Raw genomic sequence first — 19,365 nt, 5'->3', positions numbered from 1 at the left:
ATTGGGAATCTTGTGTCTGTAAGAACCTCCAAAACACCAAGATTCAGCCCAAAAATCCCACAAACTTTAAGACACAGAACAAAACCTCCCCAAACATCACAGCTCAGCAAAAACCTCCTCCAAAATATAAAGATTCAGCTCCCATATAAAACCAAAGCACCAACATTTAGCCCAAGCAAGCTCAGAAACACCAAGATTCACCCCGTGAAAATCATGGATCCCCCTCCACAGTCACCTGCTGCATGTGGAGGGAGCAGTGCTCCTGGGGCTGGGGGAGGCTGCAGACACAGGGAGTGGTGGAACCTTCTGCTGCTTCCTCTTTCTGCTCCTTCTCCTCCTCCTCTTGTGTCTCTACTCTTCCTCACACTCCTCTTCCTCCTGCTATTCCTCCTTCTCCTGCACAATCCCACCCTCTCCTGCCACCTGCATCGTTTGACCATTCTGTTCCTCAAGCCTGCTTCTCCTTCCCTTCTCCTCCTGCCCCCAGGCCCAGCACCCACTGCCGGCTCCCTCTTCCCCCCAGCCCCACAGCATCCCAGCGCAGGGGCAGGGATGGAGCTGGGGCAGGTCGGGCTGGGGCAGCGCTGGGCTCTCGGCCGCTCCCGCCCGCACTCGGTCCCCACTGCAGCCGCTCCCGCCAGGACAGCGCGGGGGGGCCCGGCCTTGGCGCTGCCCCACTCCCACCTCCCCAAATTCCCCTCGCGGGGCCATGGGGCCGAGGGGGGGCACAGGTGGGTCCAGGTGGGGAACGCGGGGAGCTGCGAGTCTGCCTGGCAACTGGTGAGTCATCAGCGCCGCGGGCTCTGATTGGCTGAGCTCTGCCCGAGCCCTGGGGCTGCAGCACAGAGGGGACACCCTGCTCCAGGGGGGATGTCCCACAAACGGGGGACCCCATGGAAGGAACCACAGGAAAGTGTCTTTACAAACAGATGCTCTGAAGCTGCTCGGAGATAGGGCCAGACAACTTTTATGTACGGAAGTGACAGGAGAAGCCATCTGTTTCAGAAAATGCTATCAATTGATGACACAGACTGCTGCTCAGCCAAGGTCCTGCTCTATTAATGAACTTCCAGAAGAACAACAAAGACTTAACAGAGCCATGAAAATCGTTTGCTATACAAAAGTGGGAAGCATATTAAGGGGGTATGTAATAGGAGGATTGGGAAATCTGTACCTCTCAAGTACTTCAGCCAATGGGGAAAGCAGAGGGAGATGTGGCCAGAATTAGGATGAAAAGGAGTCTCTGTGCTCCAACAAGTGGAAAGTTCCCATGGGGAATGTCCCTTGGCCTCTCCCATTTTTAGAATGAAATTAGTTTCATAGGACTCCTCTGTCTGCTTTGTGGACAGAATCCTCTGGTGATGGCAATTTTCCCGCACACCCTGGGGCTCATCCCGAATTCCTTCCATCCTCCAGGGTGGAGGGCAGGGAGTGCACCTGAAGGTGCCTCACCCACTTTGGGTGATCGGCTCCCTTGGCTGGCAGCAGCACCGGGGATTGATTGGGGACCCGGGAGTGACCAGGAGACAGACGAGTGACACATCAGGGGGTCTGTGAAGGGTCAGCAGGGAGAGAGCACTGAAAATCTCATCAGTGAGTGCCCTGGGATCCTCGGGGAGTGAACATGGCAGGGCACTCATGGAGGGGAGAAAAGGGAAAGCCAGGGAGGGGGTCTGGCCAAAGGGATGATGATCTCAAAACGTCTCTGAAGGGTACCTTAAACATATGGGTGGAGTTTTTCTTTTTCCTGCAGTTTCAATGCAAATTTTATAGCATTAGAGTATTTTTTGTATTACTCCCAATTCTGTATTGGCGGTTACGTTCAGATCAGAGATGTGAGAATGAGTTTTTATTCTGAGAAGGAGAAAAATGTGAATTGCCTTGGAAATTTTTCGTGTATGTTGCTGTGATGCTCTCCGAGGAACCAAAATTTTGGTCTGGGTTCCTTGATGTTCATGTCTTGGCTGTATTTTGCAAAACTAGAAGAGATTGAAAAGTGAGCCCTTAACTCATAAACAGGCAGCCAAGAGAGGAGCTTTAGAAATGCAAATTAACTGTCAGGGCAAATTGGGGACAATGTACCTGGCTCTTCTTGCCTGGGGCAGGAATTGGCTGATTCCCTCTGCCCCTCACCCCAAGCTCTGCCTGCTTGCACAGATGGAATCTGCACAGCTGAAGGCAGAGCCCATGCTGAGGATCTCTGACTCTGCAACAGAAATGGCTGAAGCTGCAAAGGGAAACAGCAAATGGAGAATGTTGTGAAAACTTCACTAAAAAAAGGGGGGGAGGATCATCCCTCTGCCCACTCCAACATCTGCTGTCACTGTCTGTGCTGTACAGGGTGTATCAGAGCACTGGGGTTTTTGCTAGAAGAGGTTCAGGGAAATCAGTTGGAATTCAAGTATTTGATGATAGAATAAGAAAAAAACAGTCAATTGATGCAACCCTAGCTTGCGGGAGCACCCTAAAATGGGGAAAAGAATTGAAGGGCCACCAGAACAAATCCTACAACACCACGGACCAGCCCCTGAGAACCCAAACCAATTCATATCAGGAGAAAGAGAACCCATTTATCATATCAATGGCATTATTAGATTTCAAGCTGTCCTCGGAATTAAAACCAACCAGACAGCTCCAGCTCCTGACCTTCCTGCCGACCAAGCCACTGAAATGAGGAACACAACATTTCACCAGGGGATGGGATCAGATTATCTGTTAGCAGAAAAAACCAAGAGTTTGTGGAAAACTAAATTTCTAAAACTGCTGTTGGCAAAGAGATGACAAAGGAAAAGTGCCGAAGAACATAAAAAAGGAAATTGGAGAGCAGTTTATGTATTGTTCAAAACACGGAAAGGATGGGAATGGGACACGCTTTCCTGGCTCCCCAGCACACCAGGGGTTAAAGGAATGCTGCTTCTCCTCTTCTGTGCTGCAGCAACTCTCATCTTTTTACCATGCTCCACACCTTGGCAGTGCAGCTCATCCAGCAGCTGAGCCAGGGCATGCAGGTGGCAGCCAGGCCTCCTGATCCACAAACGGCGACAAAAGGACAGGGAATGAGGGCACCGAGAATAATCCCAAAACCAAAGAGGACCCGGGAAGGACAAAACTGAGTCAAGGAGTGAATCTGCCTGGAGATAGGGCCGGGCACTTGTAGATAAGGGGAGAAACCATCAGTTCCAATAAATGGTACAAATTGACCCAGACAGCTGCTCAAAGTCCCGCTACATTCCTGAACTTGGAGGAGAAGAACAAAGACTTAACAGAGCCATGAATATCGGCTGTTCTACAAAAGGAGGGTGCACATTAACGAGGACAGGCAGCAGGCGCATCGGGAAGTCGGAACCTTCCAAGGAACTCAGCCGGTGGGCAAAGGCAGAGGGAGATGCGGCCGGGAAAATGAGGATAAAAAGGAGGCTGCGGGCTACAGCCACGGCAGAGAGCGCACGGCAAATGCCCCACGGCCTCTGCCCCTGCTCGGCAATAAAGTCACTTTGACAGGACTCCTCGCTCTCCTCCGGGCACACAAACCTCCGGCGACGGGAATTTCCCCGCCCGCTCCCGGCCGCGGGGCAGCCCCTCTGTCCTACCCACAGCAGCCGGGCCGAGCCAGCGCTGCTCCGGCAGCGGCTCCTGCCCGGCCCCGGCGGGAAGGAGACCGCGGGCAGCCGCTCCCGCAGCGCCCTCAGCCCGGGGCCGGCACGGGCCGGACACGGCACCGGCGAGCCGCCGGAGCCCCCTGCCGCCCCCTCCGCCCGCAGCCGGCCCCGAGCCCCCGCAGAGCCCAGCGCGGCTCCCACCTGCGCCGGGGCCGCCTCCGAGCTCCGCCGCCGCCGCCTCACCGCGCTCCGGCCGCTGCCGCCGCTGCCGGGCCCGCACAGCCGCTCGGCCAATGGCGGCGCTGCGCGGCCACGGCCGCCCTCAGCCCGCCGCCGGGGCCGCGCCGCGCCCCGCTCCCACCAATCAGCGCGCCGCAACCGCGACTGACGGCACCGGCGGCCAATGGCAGCGAGCTCGGGGCGGGCTCAGCGCACGGCCCCGCCTCGCCCCGCGCTCTCGGCGCCCCCGGGCTGCGTGAGGGGAAAGCCGGAGATGAGGAACAGCCCCGGCACGGGCCCGGCCCGAGCCGGGATTGAGCTGCCCACACAAACAAACTTCTCCGCGCCTCCCGCCACGGCTTTCCCGGCCCTGCGCCTCCCGTGCCTCCGCCTCTGCGGGAAGCCCAGGAGCCTCACTTCTCCTGCCCCTCGTTAGCGCATCAGTGCTTCGCTTTGATTTCCCCCGAAAAGGGAAACCTGCCCGAAGCCCTGTGGGTGAGTGGGGCAGGGGAGAGATTTCTGGCACATAACTCCAAAGACTCGGAGCAGGAGAAGGAGAAGTCAGTGCAGAGCCTTAAATGCAGCTTTCCCCACGGCTCCCTGCTCCCAGCTGCACCTCCTCCCCCGGCAGGGCAGGAGACAGGGAATGGGGCCATGCTCAGCTCATCCCCCGGGGCTTCTCCCTCTGCTCAGGGACAGGAGTCGTTCCCTGCTGCACCCTGCGCTCTCTCCCGGCCGAGACTTCTCCAGGAACTTCTCGGAGCGGAGTCCATCCCCTGGGCACAGCCCCCTCCGAGTGCTGCAGCGTGGGTCACTGTGCCACGGGCTCAGTCCTGCCAGGACAGGCTGCTCCAGCGGGGCCCCTCTGCCCGCGGGCTCACAGCCTCCTCTCAGGCATCGCCGAGCTCCAGCCCGGCTCCTCCAGGGGCTGCAGGAGATCTCTGCATCCCCATGGACCTGCAGGGGGATCTCTGCATCCCCATGGACCTGCAGGGGATCTCTGCATCCCCATGGACCTGCAGGGGATCTCTGCAGCCCCATGGACCTGCAGGGGGATCTCTGCATCCCCATGGACCTGCAGGGGGATCTCCGCAGCCCCATTGTAATATATGTTATGGAATCATTCGTGTTTATGTAAATTATACATCAAGTCAGTTGTGCTTGTAGAAAAAGATTCTTAAAGTTTTATATGACCAGTGGCTGCAGCCGGGGCTGGAGAAACCACAGTTGGCAGAGAAAGAAAGACCTAATTTACAAATGAAAAAAGGTAGCTCAGTGCAGAGATGGGCTCTTACCCGGGACAATCCAGGAGACACCCAACGTTTAACCCCTGGTCTGCCGGGGAGCCAGGAAACCGAGCACACGGGCATCCCGCCCTTGCAGCTGCTGAGGAGGCTGCTGGGCTGTGCTTCAGCAGAGGAGATGGAATGTGGCTTACCACTCTGCCCTTCTCTAAAAACGGAGAATGGGTCAGGAGGTTTGGGCTCTGAGCACACAGCAGCCTGGCCCAGGCACAGGCTGTGGTGGGACAGGGGCACAGGAGCCTTCTGTGACTGACCGTGGCTCTCTGGTTTCTCTCTGCAGGCTGCCAGCTCCTCATGCCATGGAAACGGCCCCACTCGGCTGCCAGTCTGGGAGGGCTGGAGGGCTGTGGGTACTCATTTGCTGTCAAAAATAAATTGTGTTTTTTTTGACATTGTCATCATCAGAACATTTCTTTTATCCTTTTCCAAGCTTTTGGCCCCTCCAGGGTAATATTTTTGTGTCCTTCCTCAGACAGTTGATGGCATTTGGATGGGGGGGTAAGCAATGTGAAAAGTTCAACAACAGCTCCAGTTGCCAACTGCAGCAGCCCCTTCAGGAGCCCTGAGCTACCAGCGAGGTCCACGTGTGCCTTGCAAAAGGGAGTGGTTTGCAGCGATGGGGTTGGTGCCCTGCTGCAAAAGCTGGGAACAGATCAGAAGTGGCAAAATGCCATTTTGGCTCAACCCCCACCCAGGTTCTTTATCTTTTCCCTCTGCTCGGTGATAGGCAGACAGGGCTGGATCCAGCGAGGTTCAAGTTCTGGCTGCTCCCTGGCATCAAAGGGATCAACTAAACTCTTGTATGCAGTGACTGCAATAGGGCTACTGAAGGAAAAAAGGGAATGTCATCAGATGGAGAACCCTTCTTGTCTCCTCTGTCTCCCCAGGAGCCCCTTGGAAAGGGAAATACCCACTGGGTTTATCTGACTCCTTCCCAGCCAGCCCTTCCCTCGCTCCCGGGTCTCATTTGCTCCGCAGGATTCACCAGCTCACTCAGCTCAGAGGAGGTCTCAGAGGAGAAAACGCTGCCTGGCGTGGGGCTGCCCGATCCCTGTCTCACCTTGATTCCATTTGCCCCCTCCCTGCCCCATCCAAGAGACCGAAGGATCCCCCACAGCCCCACGGTCCTGCAGCAGATCCCGGCACGTTCCCTGCTCCGCTCCTTGGTGCCCTGGGAGGCTCCAGAGCCCTCCCTGTGTGCGGGACAGCGGCTGCAGCACCGCTGCGCCCGCGGGCGAGCAGCGCCCAGGAGCAGCTGCGCCAGCTCCGAGCCTGAAGGGAATCCTCAGCGCACACAAATGACAGCTGGCACTTCAGGGGCTGGCAGGAGAAGCTCAACCCATCTGCTCGCTGCCCTTCCCAGCCATGGCCACGCTGGTGCAATTGGAAGAGTCGCCCCTGCCCAGGAAGCTCTCAGGTCGAAGAGAGGAGCAAAAGCCACGGGTTTCTGAGGTGTTAGCTGCCACTGCCTCTGGTTTTCCTTCCAATTCCTAAGGGGTTTTGACTGGTTTTACCATTTCAACACTTTCTGTGTAGAATGCCTATTTTATGATTGGCTTTTCACAAATGTTACAATGAATATTATATGTGTAATGTTAGAAAGTTATGCTGTATTAATTCTCTTAAGTAGTGTGTTAAATAGAGTTTTAGGTAACAACATAATATTAAAATAGAAACTCTGCAATGTAGGATTTTTTTACTTGCTCAAGCAAGAGATGAGATAATCAATAAACTCTTCACACAGGGATGGCGGTGACTTGGGGCACATAAAGAGTTACAACCTCCTTATCAGAAAAGACAAACATTCTTCCATCTTGTCTCCATCTTTATGGAAGCACCAGGATTAAGGGAAAGAAGTTGACAAAATCCAGAAAAGTTCCTAATTTGCAAGGAATTTCTGCATCATGTATGAGATACATGAATATGCAATAGGCTATTGCTTTTAAGGTTATTCCTTTGTTCACAAGGCATGCTTGTCCTGGCTTAAGTGTCCGTGAGCATCTGGACATCTATAATTTTTTGCTTTTTATTGTCTTGTAATTGTCCTAACTCTAAATTTGATTAGTCTAATTGTGTTACTATTTTTATAACCATTTTATTATTATTAAACGTTTAAAATTTTAAAAACCAAGTGATTGGCGTTTTTCACAACGTTCCAGGCTCCCGGGGACCCCCTTATCGGTCTGTCCGACCCCGCAGGCTGCAGAGGGTCCCCCCGCTCCGGTGCCGCCCTTCTCCGCTCCCCAGCCCCGCCCCGCCGGTACCGGGCGATCCCCGGTGGCTCCGGGCTGACGATGCAGCGCCTGCCCCGGGCAGCCCAACCCCACCGCGGGAGGGTCCCACGCATCCCCGGCCCAGCGCCGGGGCTCTGCCGGCAGCCAGCACCGGGACCCCAAAATTCTGCTGTCCCGGGGCCACTGAGCGGGCACCCGGCCCTTGGCCCTGTCATAGATACATATTATAATATTGGCTTTTTGCAAATATTCCATTGGAAATTATATGTGTGGTGTTACAATAACTTTGTTATATAGTTTTTATTTCTGTTGTTCATTGATTAAGCTCAGACATACTAGTGCCATAGCTGATAGAAGCATGCTTGTGTTAAAATTCCTGCTTGGATGGGATAACATCCGGTGAGCACAGGATGAGGACACCTGTACAGATCTGCCAACCATCAGCACTCACCGTCTGAAGGCAGTGTGGACCGGGGCCAAAACTGAAGATGATGATAAAAAAGGACCAAAACCACAACCAAGGAATACACATGCCCTAAAAAGGTGCAACCGAGGAGGAGCCATGCTGAACAGTTCTTGGAATATGTAAACTAGCTTGGGAAAAAGTTTACTATGCATAAGGGACTATGAATATGCAACCGGCTGGTGTAAGGGAAAAGGTATTCAAGGGGTATCTCCGGAGATAACCGTGTGCTCTTGGCTCAGTGCCGAGATGCACCCGGCCCTAACAACCTTTGCTCTATGGCCTTGTCTCCTCTTGTCCTGTATTAAACTTTTTAAATGTTCCCAGGGCAGTGAAGGTGTTTTTCCCAGCCCCGAGCAGAGAGCTCTGCCCGGCGGCTCCCGGGAAAGGCGGCGGCGCTCGGCAGCGGCCCCGGCCCGCCCGGCCCGCGGGAATTCCCCGCAGCGGGACAAAATCCTGCCCCGAAGGAGCGCTCGGAACGCCGCCTGCGGCTCCTCCGCGCCCCGCAGGTGCCGCAGCTGCCCCGCTGCGGCAGGCGCGGCTCTGGAGCAGGGAGGCTCTGCGGGACCCCCGGGCTGTGCCCCCTCCCGGGCCGTGCCCCGGGGCTGATGCTCGGCCCGGGCTCTCTCGCTGTCCCGGCTCCCGCAGGCTCCCGGCGGGAGCGGCACCGCCCGCCCGGCGCCGCAGGGCCGAGCCCTGCCCAGCAAAGGCTCCGTGTCCACGGCCGGGCCCTGCCGGGGCTGCGGCCGCTGCCCGGCCCGGCACAACCCGCAGCGCCCGGCGCGGCTCCCTCCAGCCGGGCACTCAGCTCCAACGAGCCGGAATATTCAGCGCACGGAATCTCTGTCAGCGCTGCTCACATTGCAAAACCAGCTGCTGCCGAGGCAATCCCAGCTCCCACTGAAGCCTCCCACCCAAAATGCTGCCTTCAGCTCGGACACACCGGTAAGAAACCCAAGAGCAAACTGGAAGCTCATTAGAGAATCTTGCACAATCACACCCAAGAACATTTTGTTATACAATCACAAATATTAACAGAAGCTGAGAAAGTCAACAATGTTAGAAAACAAGCTTCCAACAATGGGACTCGAAGAGCTAAGGGCATGTGTTTGAATGGAATGAGCTTTCTCTTTCTGACATGTGAGCAATGCCATGGAATTTCCCAAACCAGAGAAATAGGGTGGCCTGGCAGCAGTAGCTTCACACACAGACACAGCAATGACACAGAACAGGGCAGGGCAAGAGGCTGACAAAACTCTAACCGCTACTTGCAATGAAGTACCTTTGTTTCCAGTTCTAATCTAGCCACTATTAATATAGAGTCCAAAAGACTAAAAATACTAGTAATAATAATAACAACTGTACCATTAATAGCAAAAAATTGAGAGAATAGAAATAATAAGAATTAATAGTGGTAATAAAAACCCTACCATACTTATACCAGGTTTGCATGGCCAGGTTTTGGTAAGGGAGGGGCTCTAGGAGCAGCTTTCGTGAGAGCAGCTGCTCCTCCATGTCCCACAGAGTCAATTCCAGCCGGCTCCAGGACAGACTGGCTGCTGGACAAGGCTGGCCCAGTTAGAAATGGTGGTAACACCTTTGGAATAAGAGATTTAAGGAAATGGGTGATCCTGGAATTGTGGCTGTGAGCAGGGAGGAACAGGGTGAGGACCTGTGAGGGGAACAGCTCTGCACATCCCCAGGGCAGGGCAGGGCAGGAGGGGCAGGAGCTGCTCCAGCTGCTGGAGCTGATTGCCCTGAGATTCCCTGGTCAGTCCCTGGGGAGGCAGCTGGGCCCTGCAGCCCATGGAGGGCACGGAGGGCAGAGATGCACCTGCAGCGCCTGGAGGAGCCCGTGCTGGAGCAGGGGGATGCCTGAGCGGAGGCTGCGACCCCATGAGAAACCTGTGCTGGAGCAGGGACCTGGCAGGGACCTGCAAACCCCTGGAGAGGAGCCCACGCTGGAGCAGGGCCCTGCCAGGACTTGTGAGCCCATGGAGGAGCGAGCCACGCTGCAGCAGCTTGTGGAGAACTGCTGTCCGTGGGATGAACTCACCGTGGAGAAGTTCATGGAGAAGTGTCTCCAGGAGGGACCCCTGGCACAGCAGGGGAATGACTCCTCTCCCCAAGCAGCAGGAGAAACAACCGGGGATGAACTGACCAGAGCCCCCATTCCCTGTCTCCCTGCAGCCACTGCGGGGGGAGGTAGAGATGGGAAGGAGGGAGGAAAGGGCAGAAGGTGTTTTTAAAGCTTTGATTTACTTCTCACTATCCTGCCCTGATCCAGATAGCAAAAATTCCATTAATATCTCCAATTTTGAAAATGGTTTGCCCATGATGGCATTTGCTGAGTGATCTGTCGCAGTCCTTAGCTCTACCCATGAAGCCTTCATTCTGTTTTCTCCCTCCTGTCCATCTCTGGAGGGGAGTGAGAGAGCAGCTTTGGTGGGTGCCTGACATCCAGCCAGGGTGAACAGCCAACACTTCCTTTCCTTCATTCATTCTTTCTTTCCAGAGGTCACTGTGAAGGGGTACAGTGGGGTTTTGACAGAGGGAGTGAAGGTGGTGGGGAGTGGTGGGGACAGGAGCCACAGGGACGAGGGACAGGCATCAGAGGGTCCTGGGCAGCTGACAGGGGGCACAGCCTGTCCCCCTGGCCCAGCAGCAGGGGACAGGGGGCACGGCCTGTCCCCCTGGCCCAGCAGCAGGGGACAGGGGGCACGGCCTGTCCCCCTGGCTCAGCAGCAGCCCCGTGCCCTGCCCAAGGCGCTCCCAGCAGGGGCTGGGCCCCAGAGGCAGGGGGAGACCCCAGCCCCGGGGCAGCGTTTCTGCCCCGTCCCCTGTCCAGACCAGCCTGCCCCGTGTGCGCAGTGCCCGCTGGCACGGGCTGCCCTGGACACGGTGACCTGCTGGGGACACTGAGAGCTGCCCCGCTGTGACACTGCCCTTGGGATTGCACAGGCACCAAACAAACCCCAGCCAGCACCGCCCCTTGTCATGTCCCAGGCACTGGAGAGCATCAGAGCCAGCCCCGCTCCTGGTGATGTCCCAGGCACCAGGGCACATCCCAGCCCTGCTCCTGGTGATGTCCCAGGCACCAGAGCACATCCCAGCCCCACTCCTGGTGATGTCCCAGGCCCTACGAGTGTCCCAGGTGTGGGAAGAGCTCATCACACAGCTCAGCCTTGACCCCAAACCAGCAGAGGCACCACGAAGGGCAGCCCTGTGAGTGCCCCAGTGTGGGAAGAGCTCCGTGCGCTGCTCCAGCTCCATCCCCCATGGGAGGATCCGTGCTGGATGATCCCCAGTGAGCCCCGGTGGGCAGAGCCCTGGTGACCCGTGGTGCTGCTGATCCATGTTGGGAAGACACCCGGCTGGGGGGATCCACATCCTCCTGGCTCCCCGTGGCCTGGATTTTCTTTTCATTTCTCTTTGCCCTTTCAAAACTCTTAAAAGCAGGTAAAAATAAAGATGTTGAGCTAAGACAAGGATGGGGACATGGGGGGGTCTTGCAGGGGATGTGGGGGATGCTGGGTTTGAGGGACTTGAGGGTTCCTGGGAGGGACCTGGGAGTTTCTCAGGGCTTTGGGCACCCCAGGCTGAGCGGCTCCAGTTGCCCTGGGAGACCCCAGTGGAGGTTCTGGGCAGCTGGTCAAGGACCTCCTGCCCTGGAACTGTCCCCATGTGCCCCATCCCAACGCGTCATCCCCCTGCAGTGGCTGCCCCATTCCTTACTCCCCTTTCATACTCCCCTGGCCCCTGCCTGTTCCCGTGTCCCCCCTGTCCCATTCCCGTCCTGCTCCCATCCCAATCCAGACCCCATTCTTAATCCCTGTACCATATTCCCTGTCCCTGTCCCATTCCCAGTCCTATTCCCTGTCCCCATTCCTGGTCCCTTTTCCCATTCCCTGTCTCTGTCACCACTCCCAGTCCCTGTCTCCATTCCCATTCCCCATTCCCTGTCCCCATTCCCATTCCCTGTCCCCATTCCCATGAGACATTAATTTTGAAGAATTAAGAATTTTAGGAAAGTTAAGATGATAGTTAAATCGGGTGTTGCTGACTTACTGGAAGTAGATAAATAGGCTTTGTTCATAGTTAACAGTAGCTGGATCTTAGATAAGATATCCAGGATCTATTAACTCATTGCTTGCCAGCTTTATGTTTGGGTAGCTGTGCTTATCATGAGGAACAGAATGTGATCAACAGATTTCAGGGACACAAAAACAGTTGCAGACTTCCCATAGTTTAGGAATCCATTAAGCACAGGAAAATGGCAAGGATTCATTTGTCACGTATCCATGAGAAAGGCAGAAAGGTCAGAATGAGGAAGACTTATTTTACTTCCTCATTTTGGAGACCCCTCCCCAAAATGGACCCCTGACTCATTTCAGGGAACAGAACTACACATGCTTAATTGCCTTTTTGCCAATTATCATATGAAGCGGAGCAGAGGAAGTGACAGGGATATGAATATGCATTCATATTTTGTGTATTCAGGACTTCTGTAAATATAAAAGCTTTGTAATACCTGTGATTTTTGCAGTGTGCATTAGGGAATTATCCCAGGTACTGCCTGGCTGTCTCAATAAACATACACTTTCTAACTTTAAACCCGTAGAGAGTTTTTGTCCATCTCAGTTGGATATCGATATTAGATTGATATTCATATTTTAGTAAATCATTGTCTTAAAGATGTCCTAGTATGTGCATTAACATGTCTTTTCTTAATATTCTAGTAATTATTCTTGCATTGCTTCAAGATAAACTGGTATGATTCAAAGAATATCCACTGAGGTACACATAGAACATCGATTTATCATAAGCAAATTGCAGTTGCAGAGATTTTCACTAAAATTCTGCCACTTGTCATCATTTTAAAAGTGAAAAGTCAGATATTAAAGTCAATAACAAAATTTCTAACTTCTAACAAAGGGAAAAAAGTATATGGTTTGCACTAGATAAAATATAAATACAGAAAATGTCTCCCAACCAAGTTCCTTGCCCTGATCAAAACATCTCCCAATCAAGTTCTTTGCCCTGAACCTGGCTGATAAAGACAAATATTATCAGTAAATGTGGATGAAACTTTGCATAAGTTAATAGTATTCAAAATCCATGTTCTGTTCCTATTATTATTTCTTAGACAAAGAAAAAAGGGGAAAGGGGTTGGATTGAGGGTACACCTTCCTCCCCTCTGAGTCTGTTCTCATGTTTTACAATAAATCCTACAACAGTACGATACAGCTGCCTAAAATACGGACACTGGAAACCACAGACAGCATTACAAATTATCACCTGTCTCATGGACAGTTCATAGATGGATTTGATTTTTTTACAAATTATTTCTCATGTTTACAAACAGTTTTTCTGTTTACAGACTGTTTTCTGGGAGTTTGGTTTTTCCCCTAGGGATCAAGTGCTTAAAGGTTGTTTTTTAAAATTGGGTTTTTCTCTAAGTGTTAAATGGGCTCAGGGTTAAATAGCTTTCTGCTTTTAGAGATAAGTTCAATTTGTAACCAAGAAGCATTATGCCTGTGGCCTGAGTTCTCCCCTAACAGTTCCTGGAGGGGAATGCTGCAGCTCCAGTGTAAATTAGATGCACGCTGTCCTCTGTCACCATGTTTGCAAAGGGCCCTTGCAGATGGGTGACAGAGAACAATACACAGAATTTTATACAGAAAAGAAGGGTGAGGTGTTACCATGATTGACAGGGGTCTTGACCAATCAAATATCTCCCAAAACTGCAGGCACCTCACGGGCCAGAACCTGAAGGGGCGTGGAGCTCAAACCAATGAGAGCTTCCAGGCCTGGTCTTTCAAATGCCCTGTCTAAGGGGGGGCTTGGGAAATAAAATCTCTCTGTTGCCCCATGAACTCGGGAGGAGCAGTCTTTGTCTCCGGTGCCCTCGCTGCCCCACGAGACCAAAGAGATGTTCACCAGGGCCCTCCCTGTTTGTGGCCGTCCATTGCCCAGCTGAGCAGACAGCCAGTTGTGTTTGCAGTGAGCTGCCACAGGCAGACACACAGCAGCTGGAGATTTGAACAGCAGGGCTTGGGCCAATTCTTCTTCTTTCAGAGTGCAAGAAAGACACAAAAGCACAAGGAAACATGGCAGTGTTTCGGTGGAGTCTCTTTGTCCTGTGAAGTTCAGTAGCTGTTGGTGTTTCTGTGCTGCTGCTAATCCCCTCCATGAAAAAATCATTCTGGGAAGGAGCAACAACATCTGACAAGCACCAAATGTTGCCCCCAGATGCTGCTACCCACAGCCCCTGTAGGACGGAGCACAGCCCCCAGTGCACACCAGCTTTGGCTGCCCTCGGGCAGAGAAGCCCTTTTGGGGCACAGGTTTCTGGGGCAGGAGACGGGCACCGGTGCTGCCAGGGCTCGGGGGAACTCTGCTTGGGCAGGGACTGTGCCTCACCTGCTGCTGTCAGCGCTGCCCGGGCCCCAGGGCTCAGAGCAGCATTCCTGCCCTGGCCCACACGTTCCCGGTCTGTGTCCCACGGCTGTGCTTAGGATGGCCACCATGTGGGACGTGTCCCGAGGAGGCTGTGCCAGCTTCTGTGGAGGCCCCGTGCCCTTCCCGCCGCGGCTGCGTCGGCAGCTGCGGGGGCTCCTGCTGCTCTGAGCCCGCAGAGCAGGGCAGCGTTTGCTGATGGGCTGAGCCCTTCCTAAAGATCCTTTCTGGCTGTCTGACACACCTGGGGCAAGGCATTCCTTCCACCCTGGGCCACTCTGGGGGGCTGGGGGTGGCCCCAGGGCAGGTGGCAGTGCGTGCAAGGGCCCTTGGTGACAGGGTGCAGCATGGTCACCGTGGAATGGAACGGGACAGGGGATCCAAGGGCCCTTGGTGACACGGTGCAGCATGGTCACCGTGGAATGGAACGGGACAGGGATTCCAAGGGCCCTTGGTGACACGCTCTGGCAGAGGTGTTGGCAGTTAGAAGTTACAGTTACACTCCACAGTGCTCGGTGCACACGACGAGAGAGGACGCGAGAGAGCGGTGCTGTGAGGAGCCCTCGCACAGCTACTTGTTCCTTGCTGACCCAGAGCTTTCCCAAGGTATTACTCCTGCAGGTGAGCTCGTGGCCAGACCAGAGCTCTTGGTGACCCCTGGCCTTCCCGAGGCATCTCTTCTGCAGCTGCCCTCGAGGGCAGACCGTGGTATTTGCTTTTCACTGCCCTTGACAGGAGTCTCCTGTCCTTGTGGCTGGAGCCCCCAGGACCAGAGTGCAGGACTTGCTGTCCTGTAGCCTTGCCAAGACTTCACTCTTGCAGGTGCCCTCAAGGCACGACTGCAGCACTTGCTGACTCGGACCTTTTCCTTTTCACCTTCTGCAAGCAGCCATGAATCCAGGCAGTGTCGTAGAGCTCAGACCTGCGAGCGTGCCCAAGCTGGCCTGGGGGAAGGAGGAGAAAGAAGGCCCTGGAGCTGCCCCAGCACAGCAGCCTGAAGAGCTGGAGCAGTTCCAGCCACGGCGGAAGGGTGAGTGGCAGAGCTGGGCCACAGGGCTGGTGCCTGCAGCCAGCTTGGCCCCATGCCATGCCATGCCATGCCATGCCATGCCATGCCATGCCATGCCATGCCATGCCATGCCATCCCATGCCATCCCATCCCATCCCATCCCATCCCATCCCATCCCATCCCATCCCATCCCCTGGGGCCATGCCCATGGACAGGATGGAATAGGGGCCGGGCAGACACCCCACAGCCGTGCTCCGTGCCCTGGGCCGTCGCGGGGCTGTCCCTGCCTGGGCAGCGCAGGGCTGGGCTGTGTTCTCCGGCCTCTCCCGCAGCCCCTCAGCTCCGGCTGCGCTCGCTCTTTGCCAGGTGCAGCCGTGCAGCGCACACGAGAGCAGGAACGCACCCGGGGCCGCTTCCGCAGAACAGCGCAGGTACCTGCAGCCATCCCCACCTGGGCTGGGCCTGCTGGCACTGCTCAGCCCAGCACTGTGCTCGGAGCACTCCATGCAGCATCCCGGCCTTCCTGCCCTTCTGCTGCAGATGGTTTGCAAATTCATGAAGAGGATTCGGGAGGAAGAGAGCAGCGCCATGGGCACCGTGCTAAGAGCGTACTCTCCCATCTTCAAAACCAAGACCAGCGCTGCCCTGCTGGATATGCTTGTGGAGGAGGGTCCTTCCAGCCCAAAGCAAGTAAGCAGCCTGTGGCCTGGCTATTCTTCTCCCAGCAATTGCTTGGCCTCCCAAGCCACACCTGCTGCTCCCTGGGAGCCTTTGAGGCCATGGCAGTGTGGAGGCAAGGGAAGCACTTCTCTGGGGCAGCTGGGCACATTCCTTCCTCCGGCAGCTTTCCAAGTCTCCCCTTCCTTCTCCAGGTGCCCGCCATGGTGAGGTTCATCCACCAGTGGCTCATGGCCAATGAGTTTCCTGAATACAATCTGTACAGGCCCCTTCTGGATCTGACAGAGGCACAGCCCTCTGACGTGGTGATGGCTCTCCTGCGTGTGGCCCCATTGTGTGACAGGTACGGGGCCCACCTGCCCAGAGGGCTCGGGGCTCAGCAGCCCTTCCCCCTGCGCAGCCTGTCCCAGGTGTCTGACACAGAGAATTCCAGGGCCCTCTGGCTGCTCCCTTTGCCAGCCCTGGCCCCTGCCAGCCCCCCAGCGTGCTGCCATGCTTCCCCCCTGCCCCTCAGGGGCCAGTGCCCACAGGGCTGGGCTGCCTGCGTGCTGCCAGTGAGGGGCAGTGGGCAGAGGCAGGGCTGGCAGAGCAGCTCAGCTCCCCGCTGCCGCCCAGGCCACGCTTCTGTGTCCCAGACTCCTCTGAGACAGAGTTCTGACCCCACAGAGCTGCTCTGGCCATGTGGAAGAACATCATGTGCTCGCTGAGGACTGCAGAGCCAGCCATGCTCGTACTCCTGGATGTGCTGGGGAGCTGGCCAGAGCACAGCACGTGCACCTCCGATGGGGACCACACGGCTGTCCTTGCCCTGGCTGTGAGTTTCTGCCTTTGCTGGCCCCAAGGCCACCTTTCCAGCAGCTCTCCATCCTCCCTCCCCCACGGCGTCTCCCTGCCTCAGGCGCTGGGCTGAAACCTGGCCTCGGGGCAGCTCCAGGGCCACCAGGCCCGGTGCTCCCCCTGTGTCTCTCCGGGCATCTCCCTCCTGTGCTCGGGCCCTGCCACACAGACACCTCGGCACTGAGCGCTGTCTCAGGCTGCTCTGTCCTTTGCAGGCAACCGTGGTGATGTGGAAGATCCTCCAGCTGCCCTGTGTGCCACATGTAGTCACCGTGCATTTCCCTGGCCTCTTTGTGCATCTGCTCTTCCAAGTGCTCTTCAGCACTCTGGATGTGCCAGAGGAGGTCGATACCTTCTGGAAGGGATGCCAGCAGCAACACGGTCTTGCCACCAGCCCCAGCAGGTGCTCCATGCCAGTCCTCCTGTCCCTGCCATGTGCCCAGGGCAGGGCCAGTGCTCCCAGTGTAACCTCAGCTTTGCTCTGTGCACAGCTTTGCAGAGCAGACCCTCAAGGCCCTGCTCTGCCAACTTCACTATGAGGATGTGGTGGTGGCCATGGAAGAGAAGCATGGATGGGACACACTGCTCTGTGCTGACACCCACCACTGTGCTGTGGGCGTGCTGGCCAGGTGAGACCCCCTGCTCCCCAGCTGTCCCCGGCATGTGTGCCCTGTGCCCGAGGTGCCCCACACAGTCCCCGTGGCCGTGGGCCAGAAGGCCTTGTCACCAAGGGACGGCCAAGGAGGCTGCAAAAGGCTGGGAGAGGAGCGTGCCCAAGAGCAGCAACCTCCCAGAGGGCTCAGCTGCCCCTTGCAGGGTGGTGGAGAAAGGCCAGAGCTCTGTGAGGCAGTCCTGGGAGAGGTTTGCCCCCACTGGCTCAGGGCTTTGGCTCCTGTTTCCTCCTGTCAGAGAAATGCACCGCGCATCCGAAGCCGCGTGTTCCGCCATTGCATTCCACCTGCTCGGGCTGCTCAGCAAGGACACGCCGTGCCGGGATTTGGCCGCCCTGGCGTTCCTTGTGGAGGTGAGCCTGAAGGCCGGCGCTGCCTCGCTGAGCTGCCTCCCGGCTCTCTGCCCTCTCTTGGCCGCAGTGCCTGGGACGGAGCCCGCGCCCTGTGCTGCTGCCTGGGCCCGGCCCTGGGCAGTTCTGGGCTCCCGCCGGCCGCTCCCCCGTCACCGGCCTGTGCCTTTCAGATCCTGGAGCACCTGAACTTGAGTGAGTGCCGGGACAGCGTCCTGCAGTTCCTGTCCAAGCACCTGCAGGGCGAGTGCAGGGGGAGGCGTCGCTTGGCACTCCGAGGCCTCGTGGCGCTCGGCACCACCAGTGTCTCGGTGAGAAGAGCGCAGGGGCTGAAGCCGTGCTGCCAGCGTGGGGCTGGAGAAGGCAGTCCCTGGGGCTTGGCTGGCCTTGGGGCACTGGGGCAGCTGCTGCCAGCTCTCCTGCCTCCTGCTGCAGCTGCCCCAGGGCTTTGGCACAGGCCTTTGGCCCCTGGGCCCTGTGGCAGCAGGATGGTGTTTCACACACTTGTGTTCCACAAGTAGATGGCCATAAGGATGTGGAGCCTGCATGAAAGGCTCGTGGAGCTCCTGCAGGAAGATGACAGCACCATGCTCAGGATGACCACGGTTCTCCTCAGGGGTTTATTTTTCTGCAATGGTGCCCCAGTAACCAGCACCCTCGCCCTGCAGCTGGCTGAGGCGCTCCTGCCACTCTTTGACAACGTAAGGCTCTGCGCCTCCAGCCACGGCCAGCGGGTGCTGCCCGCACACTTTGTGCCCTGTGCACTCACGGGCTGTGCCCAGGTGGGCCTGAAGCAGCTGATGCTGAGGTCTTTCTTCCTTCCTTTCCTACAGGAGGACAGCCAGGTGCAGTTGTGCTCCCTGTTTGTCTTCAAGGAGATGCTGGATTTTTTTCCGGAAGAGGAAAAAAAGGTCCTCAAGGCACACGTGCGCCAGAGCCTGGTACCACTCTTCTTCCACTGCCACGATGAGAACCAGCAAGTGGCAGAGGTGAGGACTCGGCAGCTGCCGCTGGCCCCTGGCAGGGGCTGGGCTGGCCCTGCCCTGGCACCTCGCAGGCTGCAGCTCCTGCTGGCCTTGGCACAGGGACGGGGTCCTGCGCCCTGGGCTGTGGGGCCATCTCCGCGTCTCTGCTGCTCTCCAGGCTTCTCAGGAAACGCTTCTTGCTGCAGCTGAGTTCCTCAGGAGGAGGGACCTTGAACAGCTGGTGAAGAACCAGAAGCTGTGGCAGTTCCCCGAGTGCCTGGTAAGGAGGGCCGGGAAGCCGCAGCCCCAGCCTGGAGCAGCCCCTGAGCGCGGTGCTCGGTGTGCGGGCTGGCAGCTGTGCCCCTGCCCGCTGCTGCAGCCCGAGGCCGCCCGGGCTCTGCTCCAGGCTCCTGCGGGCCCAGCCGGGTGCCCATGGAGCCCCGGCCCGGGGGGCTGCGGGGCCAACCCTTCCCTCCTGTCGCTCTCTCCAGCTGGCAGAGGACAGCAGCAGCGTGGCCGAGCACCTGCGCCGGGCCCTGCCCTACCTGCAGAGCCCACAGGAGCCCCTGCGAGAGGC

Source organism: Lonchura striata, chromosome 36, assembly GCF_050655825.1.
Source record: "Lonchura striata isolate lonStrDom1 chromosome 36, ASM5065582v1, whole genome shotgun sequence".
NCBI lineage: Eukaryota > Metazoa > Chordata > Aves > Passeriformes > Estrildidae > Lonchura > Lonchura striata.
The sequence above is the reverse complement of the archived record's forward strand: the minus strand, read 5'-3'. Positions refer to the sequence as shown.